Source organism: Oncorhynchus gorbuscha, linkage group LG01, assembly GCF_021184085.1.
Source record: "Oncorhynchus gorbuscha isolate QuinsamMale2020 ecotype Even-year linkage group LG01, OgorEven_v1.0, whole genome shotgun sequence".
Classification (NCBI taxonomy): Eukaryota; Metazoa; Chordata; class Actinopteri; order Salmoniformes; family Salmonidae; genus Oncorhynchus; species Oncorhynchus gorbuscha.
This window is the reverse complement of record NC_060173.1, coordinates 78659536-78671338: the sequence shown is the minus strand read 5'-3', so window position 1 is coordinate 78671338 and position 11803 is coordinate 78659536. Positions and strand designations below refer to the sequence as shown.

The following is an 11803-nucleotide window of genomic DNA, read 5'->3' as shown; positions in this document are numbered from 1 at the left end:
AATCTGGAAACCTTGATTTGGCGACAATGTGCAAAAGTATCTAGAGATGGCTATTCATCAATGTGCAAAAGTATCTAGAGATGGCTATTCATCACAGCGCTCTGGACAAGTGGGCAGTGCAGAGGCAAAGAGGTTTTAAATTGAAAACCATAACGCTCATTAGCTCAACACTCAGCCTAAAGGGCAATCAGAAGTTGCATTAGCCACAAGAGGGTGCCTGAACAAAATTATATCTGTAAATTGATTAGACTAAATAGAGTAACTGATATTAGTAACTGCATATTCAGCCCAGTTGAACTCCACACTGTGCTTAAAAGTACAATTGATCTGGTAAATCAGGATGCAGTTAACATTAGGAATACATTAAGTTTAATACGGTAGTTTACCAAAACATTGAGAAAATAATAATTGTACATTGTACCAATAACAGTACAATAGTAGCTACCGGTACAATAGTCATCACAGTGCAATAATTATTACACATTGTCCCAATAACAGTAGAACACGTGAATCTGAAATGACACTTCAGAACAGCATCAATGAATATATCAACCCAATTGATAAATGTACAACAAAAAAACATGTAATTTATTTCAGTACGAAGTGCTTAAAAACCTACACGTCTTCACGAAAGACCTAGACAGATATTTGAGGGGGAAAAAAAGAACCACCATCTCTGTTATTCTCTATATCAAAAGGAGGCATGTTCTGTACAGCCAGACCGTACGGATGGTGTTCCTATCACCTGTGAATGATTACCAATCACTAAATCTCACACAGCGTGATTACACACATGGGACACAGTGGGCCTTCCCCAGGCAGCCAGCCAGCTGCACAGCGCTGCTCAACCTCTACTGTATATCTAGGACCATCAGTGGGAAGAGGAGAAGAAGATGGGGCCAGGGTGGCGGTGGTGGTGGGGGGGGGAATCAGGCCTGGATCTGGCCTGTGCTAGCCTCTCAATGACTCTCCGGTACTCGGCTAGCACCTCCTGGTAGCTTTTCTCCAGCACCTCCTGCTGCAGCGCCGTGTCCATCTGACTGATGTGGGATGCCAGCTCCTCTGGCCGCAGACACCTCATCATCTTGGTCAGCTCCCGCTGGTTCTTCTAAGCACGCAATAAACACATTAACACTGGTTAATGCACTGCGTTTGTGTAAAATCCCTTGGCGTGTCCCCCCCCCCAATACGTTGCATTAGTAGCTTGTGTTAGCCATGTTTTTTTTTATTGAAGCAAAACAAAATAATGCTGTATGGTATTTTGCAAATGCGACTGTTTTGATTGCAATTAGCAGCATCGTACATAATGCACGTTCAACTGGCAAGAGAAAGTTAATATTGTTCCTCATATTGCAGGCCTGACTACATCTCATTCGTGTCTTAAAACCAAATAGTCAGAGGGAAAGCAAAGGATTCTGTAATTGAGTCTGCAGGAGTGCTGACAGCTTCTGGACATGAACCAAGAGTCCTCACTCATGTATTTTGGGGCCAGTGGAAAAAAAAATCCCACTCTCTTGGGAATCGGGGGAAGAGAAGTTGAGCAGAGACGTGAAATTCTCCACACATTCACAGAGAGGACTCCGCTGAGCTAACTACAAACTACAAACCTCCCCAAAAACAAAACGGCCTGCTGCATCTGGTTGCCAGATCTCTCCTCCACTCAACAGCCAGTCTCCCAAGGAATTCCTACTTCCTTTTCCACCACACACTTTTTCCCTCTGCAGATATTGGCCTTTTTCAAGACATGTGGTTACACTGCTGACAGCAATCCTCTAATGCAGGGATCAAGAACGAGTATACCCCCCCCTTTATGAAAATGTATGCACTCACTACTGTGAGTCGCTCTGGGTGAGAGTGTCTGCTAAATGACTCAGATGTCAAATCATCAACTAGACTCAGCAGCGGGCAGTCTTTCTTGAGCGGATGGTCGGGGAGCCTGAACATAATTACAACTCATTTGTAGACTGCAAATTGACCTCAAGAAGCCCAAACAGACATAAGTCACTTTACCCCTACCTACATGTACATATTACCTAACTTACCTCTACGGCTTACATTTGTACATGATCACGCGTCTCTCTATTAGGCGTGTTAATAATTGGAAACAGATTTCCAAAATATCCAGGTTTTTACATTTTTTATTATAATATTTTACTTTAAAAAAAATATATATTTTTTTTTTACAGTATATTATGTCCAACGCTGATTTTAAAATAAATAAATAAAAAGACCCGCGGGGAGGGGGACAAATTCGGCACGCGGGCCACCAGATGAAGAACCCTGCTGTAACGGCTGATTTGCTGGGTTTCAACGAGACACTCGAATTACATGTCATGGAACATACATATGTAAATCAATGTTATCTTGTCAATACAAAATTAGTAACAGTTTGTCTAATCAAATTTCAAAAAAGCACAGTAAGAGCGCTAATATGAAATGTGTACTATTTGGCAAGCAGATTCTTTAACTGCTTGAATGTGTGCTGTTAGCAACTACTTCCACCTAAGTTACTCCTCCCTCCTAATGACATGCAAATCCTGCATAATGACACTGCTCTGAATAGAACTGAATCCTGGGGTAACACTACTGTGGAGGCCTGCAGTGCTCCATTGTATCTCCAATAATAAGCCTTTGGTACTCCAGACATTTTTCCTGCAAATGGGGAATAATCGTTCTCCTGATTCTAGAAAAGTATTGCAACATAAGTTACAAGACGCAACAAGAAGTAGCTCTAAGCAGATAAAGTGTGTGTCACATTCTTGGCCTCATCCTTGGCCATTTCTGAAACCATGCTAATGCATTGTGGATAGTCATAAGTCGTCAAACACTAAATATTTTGCAAACGCGTGGTATAATCAGTTAATGGGTGGGTTAGGGTTCTACACCAGAGGAAAATAGTTTTAGTATCTCAGATTGTTCTGGCAATTCTCACATAGAAACTTCATTGGGAGGAAGGATGTTTGAAATGCCTCGTACATTTGTATCAAACCATTTCTTTGATAACCATGATGAAAGTGGCCATTTTAGGCCCTTTTTAGACCTATACATGCCTCCTGTAAGATCCTATGAACCATACATGATACAGACACCATCTTGGTTTCATTATAGTCCTTATAGTGTGTTCTAACTTACGGAGTATGTCTAGATTCTGAAAGACAAATGTTCACATTCATTTATTCAACATTAAAAATATTAATATCGCATAACGACCCTTTTAGATTTTGTTCATTTTTAAGACATTGTTTGGAATAATATACAAGTACATCAAATTTCCACAGTGGCCGTTGCTAATTATGAAGATACATTTTATGAGCACCACCAACACAGTGAATGGGAAAATGGATTCAAAAGGGAACTCCCTGTGCTGATGATTTGCAATCCTAAAGGAGGGCTGTGATTGGTTAATGACCTACAACAGGGGTATTCAACTCTTACCGTATGACGTCCAGAGCCTGCTGGTTTTCTGTTCTTCCTGATAATTAAAATTGCGCACACCTGGTTCAGCCGGGTTTAAAGCAGTCCCTGATTAGAGGGGAATAATGAAAACAAATGCAGTACTGGCTTCGAGCTCCAGAGTTGAGTTTGAACGACCTATGTAATTTTCTATGTATAAATGGGTTATATCATTAAAAATAACAGAGAGCCACTCTGGACATGTGATGCGTTTGAAAAGTATATTGTTACAAACAATGTCTAAAAACAAGACAAATCAAAAAAGGATAGTTTTGAGATATCCAACATATTTATGTTGGACAAATATGTCTTTCAGAATCTAGACATACTCCCTATGTTAGAGCACACTATAACTATAAGGACTATAATGAAACCAAGGTGTTGTCTGTATCATGTACGGATCATAGGGTCTTACAGGAGGCATGTGTAGGTCTAAAAAGGGCCTAAAATGGCCACTTTTATTATGATGTGACACAAACGTAAAAAGCATTTCAAACATCTCTCAATGAAGTTCTTATGTGAGAATTACCAAAACAATCTGAGATACCAAAAATATTGGACTCACCCTATTATCAAATGAAATCAACTCTGAATTGATCCCAGGTTATATAGTGCAACTAACAGCCATTCACCACGAATGAAGTCCATTGGGAAACAAATAGCCATTACACAGTAGACACAATCTGCTCATTCCATTTGATTAGAAACTAGAGCGCAAGGCGGACACTGCAAAAAGGACGGAGGAATGCATTTCACTGGAGAAGCTACGGTCCTTTCTTTTAAACATACCGTGGTCGGGGCAAATCGCCTCTTTTTGACTTCCAGACGGTAATCTCTTGCTTTCGTCTCAACGCTCATGTCCGTCACCCTCAGTCGGAGGATTTCATACACTCGTCTTGCGTGTTTCTGTAGGGGGAAAAAAACAGAACAGGGTCATTAGTGCCTTTAAGAACCCGTACAGTCTGTCTCCACAATCATCTAGAAAAGACAGACGATTTCTTAGCTTGGTCGAGCTATTCAGAACCTTCTTGAACAAATCTGTGGTGCCTGAAGCCTCATGAAAGTGCCATGGCGGAGTGAGAAACAACCATTTGGCAAAAATGAAAACATGACGCAGAATAAGTGCAGTAAGATAAGTCAGTGCCTACCCTTTTAAATAAAATGGTACATGTTCCCTCTAGGACTGGAGAGCCTTGGGTTAATGAGTGAGAGAAGTACAGTAATCAAATGTATCCTCCTCTGGGCTCTAGGGTTGAAGCTGAGGTTGACCTTGTTAATCTTTATCTTCTCCCTGGCCTCTGTGGCCATGTCGTCACTGAAGCTCAGAGGAATCTTGTCTGTGGCGAATGATCGGCAGCGTTTGGCAGAGCTTGACCAGAACATAGTCTCTCAGCTTCATGTAGTTCTCTGAGGGGTCTTCAGCTGCAAATAACAGAAAACAATTAATTAGACACAAGCTTGAAATTCCATTTAAAAATAAAAACATTACATGAAATGTTAGGTATAGTCAATTTATGTTTTATCAAACTGTTCACATCAACCACCCCAAGACATCCAAGGCCACAGTTTTCAATACAGGCTTATATTCAAATCCCACTGATTCCTGAAACAGTCCAATAATTACACCATTGTCAGAGTATGATTGTGGCTGCATGTGTCAAGCGCAGTTCTGCGAAAGCGGCTTGCATTGACATTTTACCCAGCTCCCACTGCGGTTTTCAAAAAGATTCACTACAGCGCAACATGGAGAGGATTTAAAGCCACATGGAATTTTAATAAAAAAGAGACCAAAATCCAGCAGTAGCTGGCCTACCTGGTTAAATAAAGGTGAAATAAATCCCCAAAATTAAAAATTCAAAGACCAGATTCAAAGTAGAGAAAAATAAGACAAGAAAATAGGGGTGCCCCTCTGCTGGACAGGAGAGCGGATGCTTCTTTGTTATTTTCAAAATGAGCTGTCAACTAAATCTGGTGCACCGCATCATTTCTCATCTCTGAGACTTATGTTTTGTTGTACATCGTCCCTGGCAAATAAAGTAAAATACGAAATAAATTCATTTCAATTATCCTACGCAAATCAATTATTCGGGTGTAACGGCTTTGCATTTAACCATGTAAATACATGTAATCGTATGTGAAACTCTAGCACAGTTATAGCCTCCTCCCCAAAATGAAACATGATAAGACATCAACTAATTTTGTGTTACTTACATTAACACACACAGTCTTGTACAGCTTAACCTTGTGGGGACACAATTCAGTCCCATTCAAAATCCTATTTTCCCTAACCCTAAAATCTAACCTTAACCCTAGCTCCTAACCCTAACCCTAATTCTAGCCTGAACCCCCAAGAAATAGCATTTGACCTTGTAGGGACTAACAGTTAGTCAAATTTCTGTTTGTTTACTATTCTTGTGGAGACTTCTGGTCCCCACAAGTATAGTTAAACACGCCCACAAACACACACCTGTAATGTCCTGTACTTTAGGCAGATTGCAGTAGAACCTGTGCACGGCCTCCAGCAGCTGGGCACCATGACCCTCTCCTTGGAACGGCGGCAGGATCAGCATTTGGCTGTTCAGAAGGACACCAGGCCAACATACACAAAGACATGAAAGAACAGCCTTGCTGACCTCTCAGCCAGACCTATCAAACCCCTCGTCATTCACAGAAAAAAAGGCAACCTTGTATATGACTGATCAGATCTTGATGTTAAGATAATTATCTGAGAGAGAAAGAAAAAGCTCACTTTTGTCATTTATGTTAGCATGGAGTAATGTACATGGCCTTCGGACTTTTTCCACATTTTGTTGTGTTATAGCCGGAATTTAAAATTGATTAAATTGTTTGTTTTTTTGTCACTGGCCTACACACAATACCCCAGAATGTCAAAGTGGAATAGTTTTTCCCCCCCAAATTAATAAAAAATGAAAAAATGAAATTATTCAATTATTCAACCCAATTTGTTGGCAGTTGTGGCTGCTTTGCGTAATGTATTGTCTCTACCTTCCTGCCCTTAGTGCTGTTGTCTGTGGCCCAATAATGTTTGTACCCTGTTTTGTGTTGCTACCATGTTGTGCTGCTCCCATGTTGTGTTACCATCATGCAGTGTTGTCATGTGTTGCTGCCATGCTATGTTGTTGTCTTAGTTCTCTCTTTATGTAGTGTTGTCTCGCTTGTCGTGATGTGTGTTTTGTCCTATATTTTTATGTCATTTATTTTGAATCCCAGCCCCCGTCCCTGCAGGAGGCCTTTGGCCTTTTGGTAGGCCGTCATTGTAAATAAGAATTTGTTCTTAACTGACTTGCCTAAGTTAAATAAAAGGTTAAATAAAAATAAATACAATTGTTATGGCAAGCCTAAATAAGTTCTGGAGTAAACATGTGCTTAAGAAATCACATAGTAAGTTGCATGGACCTACTCTGTGTGCAATAGTGTTTAACATCATTTTTGAATGACTACTTCATCTCTGTACCCTACACATACAATTATCTGTAAGGTCTAGCAGTGAATTTCAAACAGATTCAACCACAAAGACCAGGAAGGTTTTCCAATGCCTTGCAAAGAAAGGCTCTTATTTGTAGATGGGTAAAAATAAAATAAAGTAGACATTGAACATCCCTTTTAGCATGGTGAAGTTATTAACCTTTGGACGGTGCATCGATAGTCCCAGTCACTACAAAGATACAGGCGACCTTCCTAACTCAGTTGCCGGAGAGGAAGGAAACAGCTCACGGATTTCACCATGAGGCCAATGGTGACTTTAAAACATTTACAGAGTTTAAATGCGGTGTAGGAGACAACTGACAATGGATCAACAACATTGTAGTTACTCCACAATACTAACCTAAATGACAGATTGAAAAGAAGGAAGCCTGTACAGAATAAAACATATTCCAAAACATACATCCTGTTTGCAATAAGGCAATAAAGTCATACTGCAAAGAATGTGGCAAAGCAATTCACTTTTTGTCTTGGATACAAAGTGTTATGTTCAGGGAAAATCCAATACAACACATTATTGAGTACAACACTCCATATTTTCAAGCATAGTGGTGGCTGCATCATGTTATGTGTATGCTTGTAATCGTTAATGACAGGATCAAAAAGGAACAGAATGCAGCTAAGCACAGGCAAAATCCTAAAGGAAATCCTGCTTCAGTCTGTTTTCTACCAGACACTGGGAAATGAATGCACCTTTCAGCAGAACAATAACTTAAAACACAAGGCCAAATCTACACTGGAGTTGCTTATCAAGAAGACAGTGAATGTTCTGGAGTGGCCGAGTCACAGTTTTGACTTAAATCTAATTGAAAATCTATGGCGAGACCTGTAAATGGTTGTCTAGCAATGATCAACAAGCAATTTGACAGAGCTTGAGGAATTGTGCAAAGAATAAATGGGCAAATGTTGCACAATCCAGGTGTGGAAAGCTCTTAGAGACTTACCCAGAAAGACACAAAGCTGTAATCGCTGCCAAAGGTGCTACAAAGTATGACTCAGGGGTGTGAATAATTATGTAAATGAGATATTTCTGTATTTCATTTTCAATAAATTTGCTACAATTTCTAAAAACATGCTTTCACTGTCATTATGGGGTATTGTGTGTACATGGGTGAGAAAATAAATCCATTGAATCCATTCTGAATTCAGGCTGTAATGCAAAATGTGGAACAAGTCAAGGGGTATGAATACTTTCTAAGGCACTGTACTAATGAATTTAAATTGAGGGAGCCCTTTTCACTTGATTATAAGAAACGTAACAAATTGTTATGTCATGTCCATCAATACATCAAACAAAATGCTTATTTACAGGCAAAGCTTTTTTTTGTTGTTGAAGATACTCATGATTTTGGCTCCCATATGAGTCAGAGCGGGGTTGGATGGTTGGATACATAAGCCAGTAATTTGAGATTTTTGTAAGACTAGGGAGAGAGAAATATATAATTTTCCTCTCCTTTTTTTGTACAAAAGAAAAGGAAGGCACGTGCTCCCCTAGTAATTACCTTACACGTGGTCGGGTTTTGTCTGGATACACATAGTAATTATAAACTGTCATGTAGCCAACAGTTGCGAAAGAGAGTCTCCCCATCGTTATTGTACTTCTCAAATCTGCAGATAAAACACAAAAGGCAAGCAGGACAATTACAGGCACACTCCAGTGCCGCGTCCATTTTCCCCTCTCCATTCTCTGGGATGCTTTTTCCAGTGTCAGCATGCTGGAGCAGCCAGGCCCTTCCCGATCCGTACACCTGCTACAACCTGAATACATTAAGCACTTAATTGGAGGACTGCAACTTAGAAGAGGAGAAGAGGGGTAGAGAGGGGGGGGGGGAATCGGGGTCCTCCACATCACTTCAGTCCATTTACCCATTGTCACTATAAATAGGTGCCAGGATAAAGAAAACACTGGCAGAGGCTCTTTTTACTGTTTGAGATGTCATTCAGTGTTTCAAAAGACAACCGTGTTCAATTCAGCTCTTGCCCTGAAAAAAATGAATGAAAAGGGTTTTCAACACAAAAGGTGCCTCTTGCCAGATCAACAATTCTCCAATAACCAGGGAAAATATAATCAAACTGGCCTGGTAATTGGTAGCGAGCGCCTCAAAGGAGCCTGTTGTTTCTGAATGAGTCAACGAACGGGTTCGGGGAGAGTGACGTCAGGGCACCACTCACACGAGAAAGAAGTCCCAACGATCGTCGTCCACATCGATAAAGCTGGCCCGTCTCTATGAACCACATGAGGAAGGTCTGCAGGCGCTCATGGTAGTCTCGGAATCCAGGGCACGACACGTCCACCTAGAGAACACAGCACATAGCAGGTCTGAGGACAGTCTAAGTCATGATAAATAAGCAGAGCACCCTCCCTTACACTGAAATAACCTGCAAGTCATATGGGCGAAATGGAAAGCACTGTTATCTGTATATAACTACATAAAGTACTCTATATTGTAGGACCAAGGACTAGAATGTGAACCTTGTGAATCTGGTAGGTAAAGTCTTCTCCCTCCTCCACATTGTGGACGTGGTATGTGTGAAGCAGGGTACCGAAGGGTTTGAAGTTGGCCTCTTTCTCCAACAATGAGGTGAAGTCGTCCGTGTTGCAGCTGAACCCAGCGGGAATGATCTCCCGGATCTTCCCTTCGACATCATCATGCTGCAGGGAGGAAACAACAGGGTTTACTAGAACATGACACAAAGCGACAGCATCTTGTATAAGGGAAAGTAGCCTGGTGTCTATATTCCATTTCTGTTCAAAAATAATAATAAAGTATCACGATAAGCCAGATAAGTATTTGCTAGGAGGAAAACTGCAATCGTATAACTTTTAAAGTCAATAATGCATTTGAAATTAACAGATTTCTTCAAAATGTTGTACGCGTTTGTTCTTTGATATAGTTGGATCATATAGATTAAACACGTCCACGGTCTTTATTACAAAAATACCTTACAGAGCCCATCTAGTTTTATGGACTAACTGCTCCAATTGAATAAATCAGGAAATCTGTGGACATTATTTATTTATTTTTCCGCTGCCATGTCTAATCACAGTTCCTACTGTTCGGTCATTAGGCTATGCTTCAGCCCTGATTGACAGAGAACACGAGGAATTAAAGTGGAAGAATACATATTTTTGTGCCACAAAAAGGAGAACCATTAGGCAATTAAGACAGTCAGCAGAGCAGAGACGCCCGCCCCCCTTCCCAACCCCTTGGTGAAAGAGCACTTAATTGAATACATTTACTACTTACGTTAAACCATGAATATTTGATGAAGCCCCCACAATAACGTATTTCTGCATTTCACTGGGCAATAAAATGTAATGAATTGATCTCAACTTAACAAACCTCGGGCATCCATAATAGAGGCCTCTCGTCTAATCCTGGCGAGCGCAACTCAATCAAATGAAAGAGCCTGGCAGACAAAGGGCCCCCCCACCCCACCCTCCCCTCCCCCCCTGGACTTTTTACTCACTAGAATGTGTGGTTGGTTCAGCTGTGATGTTTGCATTGTATCCATTTCCACAAGGATTGACATGAGAACACTTTGTATTAACTTGCTAAGCAGCCCTTTCACACCATTTACATGCAAGATGAGCATTAGTTCTATACCGAGGCCCTTTCTGCTCGCCATAGAAAAACGGGGAAATGAAGAAGGCCCGAACAAAATGCACTACAAAAGGCTAATACAACACACTGCTAATTCCTCTCCTTTCAGACATCAGCTAATATCCAACTGGAAGTAATGCACCTGCAGCCGAATGCCACTTCACCATTGCAATTGTTGGGACTGCATTTCTGAGGAATAAGGATCAGAAGTAAAAGGCCATGGACAAACAAGACATATTGTCCGAGGCACTCTCCGATATACTAGACACTAAATTGCACAATCCCGAATAAAAGAAGCCATAGTTCGGTATAAATGACGTAACAATGCATCTTTAGAAACGCTTTGTTCCATCCGAATGCCTTTTATCTTCGGGATATAATTGATCATGTGTACACATCTTATTTAGGAGTAGTGAAAAACGTTTTGAAGGTTAAAAAAAAAGAAGAAGAAAAGAACACTGAATCAGATCACGTTGTCCTTCACAATGCACGGATTCTGCGGCTTTGCGTGTACCTATAGAGCAAATACATTCAATTAGATCTCTCTCAGGACCCAGAGAGGCACTAACCAGGCCTATTTGGGCCGGGACGACAACAGGATCGCAAATATTTGTTCTATGGCAAAAATGAAAACGCAAAGCAGACTACTCTTTGGTCCTTTAAATATCTTGTGTATGTAACATATTGTGTGCTATAGCTTGGAAAATACATACACGTGACTGGATGACAACATATTACCGGGTTATTGCCAACATGTTCCTAAAGAAGTTAAATCTGCTTCGTGTTTCTTTTTGCGTTTTGTTTCCTTGACGTGATACTAAGGAGTACCACGATACGGTTATCGTCCCGGCCCTACCCTTTAACTCAACTGTGCCATTTTGCTAAACGTTCAAATTCAATTGAACTTTTAATTGCATCACTATCTGCTTAAAATCTCTTATTGGATTTCTTTGTCATACAAAAAAATATCTCCATTGACAATGATTTTGGCGGACATAAAACGTAAGCTACATATTGCAATGACAATCCAAACATTTGTATATTAACAGCTTTTGCATTTTAGATTGAGGCTCATATTTGATTTATACATAACTGATGTACGTTTCAGATTTCCACTAGTGGATACCCAGTATGAAACGACGACTGGAACAAAAAACGATGTCCGACTGTGTGGAATCCATCATTATAGAGTTTGGCTGGTTTAGGGTAAAGGTGATCTCTGACAAGTCTTCCATTAGACT

At 40.5% G+C, this 11803-nt stretch overlaps 1 pseudogene; it reads right to left on the bottom strand.

The window, feature by feature from the left end:
• Positions 1–352: 352 nt before the first annotated feature.
• On the bottom strand, positions 353–10839 carry LOC124043114 (annotated as a pseudogene).
• Between the last annotated feature and the right edge of the window lie 964 nt (positions 10840–11803).